The 12883-nt window shown below is 52.8% G+C and overlaps 1 long non-coding RNA gene across 1 annotated transcript; it reads right to left on the minus strand.

The window, feature by feature from the left end:
* Nucleotides 1–3697: 3697 nt before the first annotated feature.
* Nucleotides 3698–7664, minus strand: LOC145538265 (uncharacterized). Its single transcript, XR_014076745.1, has 3 exons — nucleotides 6207–7664; nucleotides 4795–5388; nucleotides 3698–3724 (listed from the first exon to the last, which is right to left on the minus strand). It is a non-coding gene; the product is annotated as an uncharacterized LOC145538265 (long non-coding RNA).
* Between the last annotated feature and the right edge of the window lie 5219 nt (nucleotides 7665–12883).

The following is a 12883-nucleotide window of genomic DNA, read 5'->3' on the forward strand; positions in this document are numbered from 1 at the left end:
ACCTTAATCAGACCTAGGGTGAAGGGAGACATGGGGCCTCCAGCATCCATTACTGCAGCAGTCAGAACAGACTTCTTGTGTTGCATAACAAGCACGCCCCAAGCTCAGTGCCTTAGAGCCTTGTCTCTGAGGCCGGGATCGAGGGCTTAGTTCTGGTTGTTGCTGTCTGGCCTCACAGTGTGGCATTATGTCTGTCCTTTCATCTTCAGCACCTCTTCCTGAGAAGGGGACTCTGCCCCTGGTCTGAGGTGGGTCGTGAGTGAAGAAGAGGGGAGCAGGGCTAATGGTCTCCTGCCTGAGTTTGGCGCCATGCCAGCCAGCGAGGTTCAAGGGGAAGAGGGTGCTGGCCCACCTCTCATGGTGGAGAAGCTGCAGGGTTATGCTTCAGAGAGCAGGATGCAGGAAGGCCGGGAGGAGAGGTGCAATCTGCCCGCCCTGGGGCTCTTTGCACCTCTCTGCAGATGGTTGGCCCTTACCCGCTCCTGCCTTGGGTTTTGGAGCTGAGCCCAGAGCCCAGCCAGGGATGGCGCGTCTCCCTGCCCCAGGGTCACTGTGACTCAGTTTTGAATCTCTTGTTGGGACTTTCCAGGCTTTCCCTCCCCTCCCGCTGCCCTGTGCTTGTTACAACACAGAAGGGGCCTGTGTTTGGGAGGTGCTGGATGGATTCTCCCTCTCGAGTCACCTGTGGGTGGAGGGTGTGGCTGGGTGGAGGGCGCTGCCACTGCTTGGCTCTGCGGCCTGGTCACAGCCTGTCTCTTCTCTGCTCTGCCACCGTTGGCCGAGGGCCTGCAGCGGTTCTCTCACAGTGACCTGTCTGTGCTCGTGACACAGCCAGGTGAGGTCAGAGAGGGCACAGCTGACCCCAGGAGTGGGAGTGGGGAGCATTGGCGCTGACGGAATCTTCCTGAGCTTGACCCCCGCTCCCTGCATGGGGCCTTGGGCTCTGGGATCCTCAAGGCAGGCCCCTGGGAGGCAGGTTTGCCAGGGATGGGTTTGTTCTTGGACCAAGCCCACACCATTCTGGGCCCTTCCCTGTCAGGACTGAGTGTGAATGGGGAGGAAGGGAGCCTTGGCACTCTTGGTCCTTGCTCTCCAGGTAGAGCCCTGCAGGGGTGGGGATACAGGGCTGACTGGACAGCATCTGACACCCCCACCCCCAGACTGGCTCAGACATCTGCACTTACCCCGCACTGTGAGACCCTCCCATGAGACGTCCAGCAGGACAGTGAGGGAACAGCCCCTGGGTGCCCAGCAGTGGGGGGCTGGGGGGCTAGGACTGGCGGCGGTGGGGGGCAGGATCCTCAGCTTCTGGAACTTGCTGATCTCTTTGCTATTGAAATGGGTTGTGGGAAGGAGGCCATCTGTGTCGGGGTTGGAGGGAGCTTCTGTCTCATAGGCCCCCTGTCACCCTTCACACAGACCACCCTGTCCAGCCCCTGTCAGGGAGGTGCAGAGCTGTCCCCTCCACATCTAACCAGCTGGACCCCCAGGGCTGACAGGGCCACGGTGGCTGACGGGAAGGGCGGGGCTCTCCAGGTGTCAGGACCCCTGCAGGGAAAGCCGTGTGGAGGGCTCTGCACCTGCGCTTTGACCCCCACAGCGTGAAGGGCAGGGCTGCTGAAGCCTCCTTGTCCTCTTCTGATGAAAAGAGCTGGCAAAGAAAAGAAAAAGGAAACCAGGAGCCCAGGAAGCCAGCTGCAAGGGAGGAGGTGGGAGCAGTTTGTTCCATCTTGGCAGCACCAAGCTCAACCTGGTTTCCAAGGATGCTGAACAACCCAGGAGAGGATGTGGGTCCTGAGCTGCAGCCTTTGAAAGCTGAGCATGTGTTGTCTAAGCACAAACTTGCTCCAAGTATATAAATGAGGCCCAGAGATCTAACCCACAGCACCGTGATTATAGTCAACAGGACTGCATTATGAACTTTAAAGTTGTTGAGAGACTGGATCTCAATTGTTCTCACCATACACAAAAAATAATAACTATGTGAGGAGACAGAGGTGTTAGCTAATACATCATGTTGCTACATTGAAAGATATCAAATCAACACATTGTATACCTTAAACTTATACAATATTATATGATGATTATAAATTAATTTTAAATAAAGAAAACAGAGTGCACCTTGGAATGGGGATGGGACTGGGGTGGTCTGGAAGGGTCTCTGGACAAAGCATTTCTGTAGGGACTGGCAGATAAAGATCCAGGAGAGCCTAAGGATGGGTTTCTTTGGAGAGAAGTCTAGAAGCCCCAGGACAGGGGAGCAGCACTGACAGGGGGCTGCCTTGCAGCCACTCATGTTTACCCATGTGCCCCACCTGTCTTCTCCTCTTTGGATCCTAAGAAAATATTCTGGCTTCCCTCCACCCACCTGAGCAGGACCAGTGGTAGGAACATGCACTTTGGGGCACACGGGCCTGGACTCCGTTGTCGCTAGCTGTGGGGCTTTGGCAGGTTATCAAAGCTCTCTACATCTCCGTTTCCTTTTCTGTGAAGTGACACTGTCTCAGATAATTGTTTTAAATATTAAAAGGAGACATAAAACATTTAGCATGCTTACTACTCAGCCTAGAGTAAGTTCTCAATGAATCAAAACAGCATGAGCTTCACCATCATGACCACCACCATCACCATCACCTTCATTATCACCATCACCATCACCGCCATCATCACTATCACCATCATCATCATCACCATCACCACCATCACCACCACCACCATCACCACCACCATCATAACTATCACTATCACCATTATCACCACTATCACCAACATCACCGTCACCAACATCACCACCATCATCACCCTCCTCACCTTCATCATCACCATCACCATCACCACCATCACCACCACCATCATCACTGTCACCATCACCACATCACCACCATCATCCCTTTCATCATCACCATCACCACTACCATCATTACCACCAACACAACTATCATCACTATCACCATCACCATTATCACTATCACCATTACCATTATCATCATCACCATCATCACTACCATCACCACCACCACAACCATCATCATCACTTTGACCATCACTATCACTATCATCACCATCACCACCACCATCATCACTTTCACTATCACCATTATCATCACTATCACCAACCTCACCATCACCGACATCATCACCATCATCACTATCCTCACCTTCATCATCACCATCATCACTATCACCACATCACCACCATCATCCCCTTCATCATCACCATCACCACTATCATCATCACCACCAACACAACCATCATCACTATCACCATCACCATTATCACCATCACTTTCATCATCACCATCACCACTACCATCATCACCATCATCACCATCACCACCATCACCTTCATCATGACCATCATCACCACCACAACCATCATCATCACTACCACCATCACCATCATTGCTGGGTCAGTTTGCCAGAATGCTTAGTACTCATCTGGCAGTCTAGTCCAGGGTCCAAAATAGAGAGTGCGAGAGAGGGGGTAGACCAAATACTTACCTTACAGAAAAATCTGACCACAGATTAATCTTAGGGTGGGGGTGGGGTGGGTGGAGAGGAGGAAGGTAGGATTCACAGGTGAGTGGATTCTGAATTCCATCACTGAGCAGGGATCCATGGTGGACCTTTTGAAGGTTAAGGTGCTGCATACAGTGTGCTGGGTAGGCCCATCAGGATCAGGCTCCTTGAGATGAGGGAGTCAGGAGGGTTGGGGGACTCTGGGCTGCCCAGGGGAATACGAGATGGGAAATAGGATTAAGAATCCTTTGTTATGAGGCTCTCAGTTCAGTGAGTGTCATACGCAGAGCACAGTAAACAGACTGTATGTGTACCTGTGTGTGTATCTGTGTATGCAGTGTGTATAGATGTATGTTCATATGTGAGTCTGTGTATGTGTGTATCTGTGTGTGGTGTGTGTCTCAGGGGCAGGGGTCAGGTTAAGCCACAGGGCAAGGAAGGAGGGGTTATGATGAGGGTGTAGGCTGGGGCCATTGGGTCCTCTAGCAGCAAGGGTGGCTATTGGGAGCATCCTCCGGGAATTCTGACCTGGAAACACAGGCATGGGCGGGCCAGGTGGGGCAAGCACCTGGGAGGTGGAAGAGGCAGTTGGGTGACAGTCTCCACGGGGGTGGACCCTGGGGGCCGCCGCTCTGTACTCTGTGCAGGTCCCTGTCCGACCTCCGGCAGCTTCCCCTTCCCGTGGCCCAAGCCACCTGCACGGCCTGAGGTTGCATTTGTGCATTGACTCAGCCAGGCCCTGAGGTTCCCCCACACTGAGGTCAGGACTAGCTGTGTACCTTAGGAGGTGTGTGTGTGAGAAAAGGATCATGTGCAACCTTGTGTCCACTAATGTGTGAACATATGCATGAGCATATGAGTGTGCCTTGATGTGCAAGTATGTATGAATGTGAGTGTGTATGTGTGTGCTTGTGTCCACGAGCATGTGACCGTGTGCATGTGTGTGTATGTGCTTGTGTCCACAAGCATGTGACTGTGTGTGTGTGAGTGTGTATGCATATCCATAAGCTGGCTGCACACTAGGAAGTGGACACGATTTCTGAACTCAGGCACTGGGTCTTTGCAGGGAAATCAACACATTTGTGAACCCTCAACATTAACCCAATATTAGCTAAATATTGAGCTTCCTGGGGCCACCTGGGAAGGTTTTGAGGCCGATCACGGTCTCTACCCTTCTAGGATGCAGCCAGGGGTTGACTTCACATCTTGGTGAAACAGCCAGTCCCCCCTGGGCTGGCCCCCATCTCAGTGGCAGCCTAGGGGAGTCAGTTTTACCTCTTTGGGTCATTTCAACATGCAGATCTACAGGCGGCGGGGACTCCTTCCAGGGCACCTTAGTGGAGGGTGGCTGTAGGGGGTTGGCTGTCCTGGCAGATGGAGTGCAGGAGGGTGCTGGGGCCCTGTGGTGTGTGGGGCACTGCAGACAGGTTCTGTGCAGCTGGTTTCGGTGGCAGGATGCCTGCCGGCTGAGTGGCACTTGTGAGGGTTAAATGTAGGGTGGCCCTGAACACGGGCTGCGGCTATCCCACCGGCCACTCTGCAGGTAGAACAGGGCCCCAGGACCCCTGGGGCATCTCAGCACACACCCAACCATGACTTCATGGCAAGTGATTGGCATCCAGGTACGTGGAGGGCAGAGGGCGTCCGTGGTACACTCATGTCCGTCGGGGGTCCTCGGGGCCCAGCAGAGGTGATGGTGGGGACAACCCTGGCGTGAGTGTCTTGTGCATGGATGGCCTGGCTGCATGACCTTTGCCGACCGTGACAGGCAGGAGTCCCTGAAGTGGATTTGTAAGCGCCGCATGGAGGGACCTGGCTGACGGCTCAGGTCGTCTGCTGGAGCTGCACCTGCTCTAAGTAGTGATCAGGCTAAATGAGATGGAAAAACATGCAAATATAGTTGGAGCCTTTTGGCAAATTAGAGTGCAGACGGGCGGGTGAGGCTCGCTGTGGAAGGGAAGCGCTCGCCCCGTTTGCTAATTACACAGGCAGTTGCATTAAGACAGCGGGCTCTCTGTGCGTGCGTTTTTAAAGGGGGAATTATTTCAGCTACACTTTCTAGTCCTCCAAGGTTGCCTAAAAAGGCCAAGGAAAGATGTTCCCCTGCTGGTTTGCACCTGGATTGGATGGGTACAGTTAGGGAAGCTTTTTAATGGTGGAGGAAAGTCAGGAGGTTTTCCTTGGTCAGCCTTTGACCACAGGACCTAGAATCCCAGCATGTTTTCCTGGGTGGGTTATTCTGGCTACACCTGCTGAAGCTGGAGTAGTCAGAGCCCTGAACCCATGGTCTTCCATAGGTGGGAAGCAACCACTAGGCTCCGCTTGTGTGTGGTGCCGTGATGGCCAAGAGGTCGTAAAGACCCTAGTGGCACGGAGATGGTCTTTAGGTGTTAGCGGTCCTAGGGGGAAAGCACGGGATGGGGCCCTACCAGCAAAGAGGCTCAGTGGTAACAAGACCCCAGGCCCTCACGTGGAGTGGACCCATGTGTGGTTGGCATCCTGTTCCTTGCCTGGGTATCACAACCTAGTGTCAGGTCAAGGCCAAAGGTATGTCTGGTGTGCCCAGTTCAGACAGTGGACATGGCATTGTCATTTAGGGCAGGGAGAGGAGCCACATCATATAGCACTCACTCTCTGTGACCCCACCCTTCCTCTGGATGCCCCCCATACTCCATCCCATCACTGACCTCTTTGTTTTTAGTGCATTTTTCTTCCTCCCCATCTGAGCGAAGGACTTAGTTTTATGTCTTCCTGTGGTTTGACTACCCTCTTCCCTCCTGCCCTCAAGGCCACTGCACATGCAGTGCTGGGGGGATGAGCCCAGCCTGGTGCATCCAGGGTGGCTTCCCAGGTGAGGCATCCGCTGCTCTCTCTGAATGGTGAAGAGCCACAGGAAGTCGCCCGGGATGCCTGCCCCTTGCAGGAGATGCAGGAGCTGAGGGCTGGCCGTCCTGTGGGAAGGGTCCCTGTGAAGGCATCACTGTTTGTTCTCTGATCCCAGAGCTCAGCTAAGCTGTGTGGCTCACTCTTGTTTCTGGAGAAACCAACAAGCAGCCTTTCCCAGAGTCCCTGGGGGTGCACACCTGTGATTGGAGGGGCCGCCAGAGCAGGTACCCTTGGGAATACAAGTCATCAGGTAGTGAGGTCCCCGTGGCTGCCCTGCACCTGCGTGTGCCCGCCCTGGGCAGAGCTGTGGGAGTCAGCCATGTTAACCATCTCACTCATGGAAGGTTGGGCTGAATCCAAGAGATTTTTTTTTTCTGGGATGAAATTTGGGGTGGGAAACAATTACATAAAAATTAGTGTAGCTAAATATCAAGTATACACTGAACAGTCTCTATCATTTAAAAAAAATTATTTGGCTGCACTGAGTCCTAGTTGCAGCTCACAGGGTGTTTCGTTGCAGCGTGTGGGATCTAGTTTCCTGACCAGGGATCGAATACAGGTCCCCTGCCAGATGATGGACAGAGCAGAGCATTCAGCTGGTGCTGGGAAGACCGTTTTGGGGTCACGCTCACCAGGTCAGAGAAACATGGCAATCACCTGAGGCTTTTCACCAGAAACCAAAACATGGAATGAAATCTTCTATGTGCAGAAATAAAATGATTATTAATTATATTGAGGCAGGATATGGGAGGGAGGGAGGCCTTGCTGGCGTGGTGGGTTCACTGCCTGGCACAGAGAGAGACAGAGGCCCTCCTAGACGGGAGGATGGCACACAGAGGGAGAACCTGTGCTGAGGTTCCCTCGGGACACCCATGCCTTCCTCCCTTGAGGCCCTGTTGTATGTTCAAGATACCTTCCCGCCTCCCCCATCCCCGGGGCATCTGAGGGAGGGGTCCTTGCCTTGGGCAGGACTGGTCATCAGTAGACCCCAGGGTGGCAGAAAGAGGTGCACTGGGCCCCTCTGCCCTAGGAAGAGAGTGTCTCGAGGTGACTGATCTTGCTCCCTCCTTCCCCCACATCATCACTATGGACCTGCTGCAGCCGTCTGGCCACTGGGGTGAGGACAAACGCCCCACTCAGAAGAGGGCAGAGCTGGGGCACCTCGGAGGGGCAGAGCCTCCTTCCGTCCCCCATCCCCGTCCTGCGTGAGCCTGCCGGGTGGATTTTCTGTTCCTTGGAGCTGGACTCTCCCCACCTGGCTCACGGTGTGAAAGTAAAGCAACAGTTTTACCCATCACTCCATGGCAGGTAGGACTCAGTGCTTGTGACGCTGGGCCTGACCTTGGGTTTATGGAGGATTGCCCACTGTGAAGTCCAGTCCTAGTGACAAAATAATGAAACTGGATCAGCCATGTGGCCCATCACTTCTTGACCCTGTACTGAGCCTTGATGATGCCGCTGCACGGCTCAGGGGCTTGGCGTGGACGAGGCACGGGGAAGGGGGAGGGTCCTGGCATGCCCTGGTCCAGGTGCTGGCTGGGCCAGACCTCAAAGCTGCTGCAGTAGGCATCTTTGTCACCATCTACACTCAGTGAAACACGCTCCCAGAACCCAAGGCAGGGCAGAGCTGGAGTTCCACTTGGAGCCTCTGACCCTGCAGCCAGGAGCCAGAGGAGCACTAGGACCTGTCCTCTGGGGCCTGCATCACCAGTCACCCATGACCATAAGCAGGGGACCAGCACTGCTTCTGGGAAGACCCGTGTAAACACTCCTCTCCATGTGGTTCTTCTCCTGGGGTCCCCGTGCCTCACCTAGCATGTTCCTTCTCATCCACATGAGCCCTCCTGCCTTATTTACTGGTTTAGACTTTGCACATCAGTTGTGGTAACATTTCCCACCCACCCTAGACCCCCGCCGGGCCAGGTGCTGGGGGCCTGTCACTGCGGGTATTACGCAGTGTGCCCCTGGTGAGGGTAATGTGACATGGTGTTGGGCTCAGGGCTGACTTCTCGGCTCTGCCACGAGGTCGGTCCTGCAGTCCAGCTGGACCTCTGCTCTCGCTGCTGCCTAGCGTCCTAGTGGGTGCAGGCCAGCAGTGTGGTCAGTTCAGAACTGATCCTCAGGGCGTTGCAGGCAGAACACAGGTTTCCGGGGGCGGACAAAACTGGATGCCCCCCCTCTGGTAACACAGGGTGACCTGGGACTCAGGAACACCTCGGGAAGGACAGGGTTCAGCCCAGGGCAGAGACAAGGTGGGACTTGGACTCACTCTAGGCCTCCTTGAACCTCTGTTTCTTCATCTGTGACCTGTGCACTGGGGTCAGTGTGCCTCTGAAAATGTGATTGAAGAGCACTGACTAGTTTCCAAAAGTGTACAGGCATGTACACACACACACACACACACACACGTGAACACATGCCGGCACACATGCACACACGAACATGTGCACACACAAGCACATACAACACACACGCACACACAACATGCACACATGCACACACATGAGTGCACTCCAGGGATCCATGGGCTCCGGGAAGCCCGTCATGGACTCCAGGTTGAAAACCTGGACCATATTTTGCAAGTGGTGGTCACATGCTATGAAATTCGTTTAGTGGGTTGCCACCAGCATTCAACTTCTTTGTCACCAGTGGTTGGGGAATAGACTTGGATTACTGTGATGCTGAATGGTTTGCCTTGGAAACGAACAGAGATCATCCTGTCGTTTTTGAGATTGCACTCAAGTACTGCATTTCAGACTCTTTTGTTGACTGTGAAGGCTACTTCATTTCTTCTAAGAGGTTTTTGCCCACAGTAGTAGTAGATATAATGGTCATCTGAATTAAATTTGCCCGTTCCTGTCCACTTTAGTTCACTGATTCCTAAAATGTTGATGTTCACTCTTACCATCTCCTGTTTGACCACTTCCAATTTACCTTGATTCATGGACCTAACATTCCAGGTTTCTATGCAATATTGCTCTTTACAGCATCGGACTCTACTTTCACCAACAGACACTTCCACAACTGAGCATTACTTGGATTGCAAAGAGATCAAACCAGTCAATCCTAATGGAAATCAACCCTGAATATTCATTGGAAGGATGGATGCTGAAGCTGAAACTCCAATACTTTGGCCACCTGCTACAAAGAGCTGACTCATTGGAAAAGACCCTGATGCTGGGAAAGATTGAGGGCAGGAGGAGAAGGGGATGGCAGAGGATGAGATGGTTGGACGGCATCACCAACTCAATGGACGTGAGTTTGAGCAAGCTCTGGGAGATAGTGAATTACAGGGAAACCTGGTGTGCATAGTGTCTCAAAGAGTTGGACATGACATGGCGACTGGACAAGAGCAACAGCTGCATTCTTTATAAAAGGAACAGGATAGGATGGAGTGGAAATGGCATTGTTTATTTATTTGTTTGGCTGTGCCAAGTCTTGGGTGCAGCATACAGTATCTAGTCCCCTGACCAGGGATTGAACCTATGCCCCCTGCATTGTGAGCTCCGAATCTTAGCCACTGGACCACCAGGGAAGTCCTGAAAATTGCATTGCTTCATCACCCTTTCATTTCAGGGCTGCACCCAAGCTCACAGGCTCTAACCATGCCTCTCTTTCCCTCCTCTCTCCCCTCCTTCCCACAGAAATGTTAGCCAGAGGGCCCCTCCCAACCTCTCTGCTAATGACACTAATTAGCAAACCTTCTTTCACCCAGTGGGCAGCTTGGCATCTGGAGACTTTCAACACCAGAACTTCCTCCTCGTCCTTCCAGGACTGGGAGAATTGAGCATCTCAAAGAGGGCAGGTGCCAATCTCCCTTGGCAAGCCATGGTGTTTCTCCACTTTTGCCAAAACTGTACCAAAATCCAGCTCAGTTTCTTGAGCTCTTCTGAAACTCAGAAAAGAAAAAATAACGATTCCATATTCCACTCCTGAACTTGCTATACTGAGTTTCTTCTGTTATATTTGCCTGTTTCTGCACTAAAACCACAGAGCTTTAGTTATTCTACTTCAATAGGAGTATTAGTAGATTTAGTTATTCTACGTCAATAAATACATGTTCTTCCCTAGCACTGGTTGTTTCCAAATGACAGGGTGCTCAGGGCCAGTGCACAGGGATGACCCTGGGGGATGGGATGGGGAGGGAATGTGAGGGATCAGGATGGGGGACACACGTACACCCATGGTGGATTCATGTCAATGTATGGCAAAAACCACTACAATATTGTAAGTAATTAGCCTCCAATTAAAATAAATTAATTAATTTTTAAAAATTTAAAGAAACTTTATATTTCTATTGTGAAATAGTACATACAGAGAGGTGTGTACAATACATGTGTGCATTTTAAAGACTGCATGGCCTCTCCTATTGTGAAATAGTACATACAGAGAGGTGTGTGCAATACATGTGTGCATTTTAAAGACTGCATGGCCTCTCCTATTGTGAAATAGTACATACAGAGAGGTGTGTACAATACATGTGTGCATTTTAAAGACTACATGGCCTCTTCTAAGATTAAGAAACAGAACATTCACTGGAAACTGAGAAGCTGCCTGCATGCCCTCTGTGGTCACATCTGATCATCCATCCGTCCATCTATCCATCCTTCCATCCATCCATCCATCCGTCAGTCCGTCCGTCCATCCATCCATCCAACCATCCATCCATCCATCCATCCATCCATCCATCTATCCATCTGTCTGTCCATCCATCCATCCATCCATCCGTCCAGCACATCTCTGAGCCCTTGCCATGTGCCAGGTATTGTTCTGTGTGTCTGGGATCCACAGTGAACAGAACGTTAAAGCCTGTCCCACAGTCAGGTGTGGCCCTGCAGGTAAAAAGCCTTGTGATGGTCTTTGCTGTGGCTTTGCTGCCCTTCCGTGTCTGTGTGATTGATCACATCCCTGAACCACATACTGTGCGGGTTTGTGGGTTTGAGACCCTCAGGTCAATGAGCCTGTGTACCTGTCCTGATGGTCCTGCCCCCTCGCTGGCCTCACATATGAGAGGTGGCCTGTCATGTTTGTGGGTGTCGCTCTCTGGCGTTCACACCCGTGACCATAAATGCCCCATCCATTTCTCCATCCCGCCATGGACGGACATCCTGCTGTGGATGGGCAGTGGGTGGTTTCTGATCTGTGGCTGTGGCAGAAGACAACTGCCGTGAGCCTGACTCTCTGTGTCCCTGGGCCCCAGGAACGGCGTTGCTCTGGCTCAGGACATACCAGCTCAGCCTCGCAGGTGACAGCATCTCAGATCCAGTCCACCCAGGTCACCAGGAGTCCCTGACTGTGGTGAGGTCAAGTGTTTTCACAGGCTGGTATCCTGCTCTTCTGGCTCTTTTTGAAATCTCTCCCCGTGTTTCCCAGGTTCTGGCCTTTCCTTCTGACTTCTGAGCGTTCTTTATACTGACTGTTCTCAAGGGAGGCAGTTCTGTCCCCCAGGGGGACATTTGGGTCCTGCTGGTTGGGGTTCCTGTCCCATTCCCCTAGGGTGCTCAGGTTGCAGCTCTTCTCGTGAGTATCTCAGGGTGGCTGCTGGGTGAGCCACTGGCTCCAGCAAGCCTTTCCCCAGTGGGTGTCCAAGCCTGAGGTTGACCTTGGGTCACCGCGAGGCAGGGTTCCTCCTCATAATGTCTTCCTTGGGCTGGGTTCTTACCCTTGATGGTGGAGGGAGGGGCCAGGCTCATTGCCATGTAGAGATGTCCTTCCCCTGCTCAGACCTGCTCAGCCTGCACAGGCCACCTGTCATCTGTCCCTCAGGGCAGTGAGGACCTGCTCAGGTGTCACTGCTTGCACACCAGGGTCCTCCTTACCAGGGTGTCTGCCCACTGCAGTCTGCCGTGCCCACCATCAGAAGAGGGCTGGGCTGCCCACCGCAGTCAGCCATGCCCACTATCAGAGGAGGGCTGGTCTGTCCACCATGGTCTGCCGTGCCCACCATCGGAGGAGTGCTGGTCTGCCCACCATATCTGTTGTGCCCACCATCAGAGGAGGGCTGGTCTCCCCATCATGGCCTGCTGTGCCCACCATCAGAGGAGTTCTGGGCTGCCCACCATATCTGCCATGCCCACCATCAGAGGAGGGCTGGCACCTGTGGATTACCTGTGGATGGGGACTGTGTTGCCAGTGTCAGCTCTGGAGGGGTCTGTGAACACATAATGCACCCACACAGGTAGGACCTGTAAACCGCAACCTCCCACCCTATCATTGCCTAAGACCCCATGGAGGGGTTCATGAGATTTTGATTCAGAGATGCCAAGGGGTGGGGAAAGGCACACTCCTGATGCTGTCAATCAAACCACACTTGGAATGAGATGCAGGAGTTCAGTAGTCTGAGATGTCCTGTTACAGACCTGTTGGTAAATGGGAGAAGTTTTCTCTGAAACATGGATTTTCTCACGTCATTCTGCTTGATAGACAAAGTTCATGAGGCATGGGGGAGGGGCTATAGCAGGAACACGGATGTCAAGTC

This window comes from Giraffa tippelskirchi, chromosome 2 (assembly GCF_054371585.1).
Source record: "Giraffa tippelskirchi isolate mGirTip1 chromosome 2, T2T-mGirTip1v1.2.pri, whole genome shotgun sequence".
Classification (NCBI taxonomy): domain Eukaryota; kingdom Metazoa; phylum Chordata; class Mammalia; order Artiodactyla; family Giraffidae; genus Giraffa; species Giraffa tippelskirchi.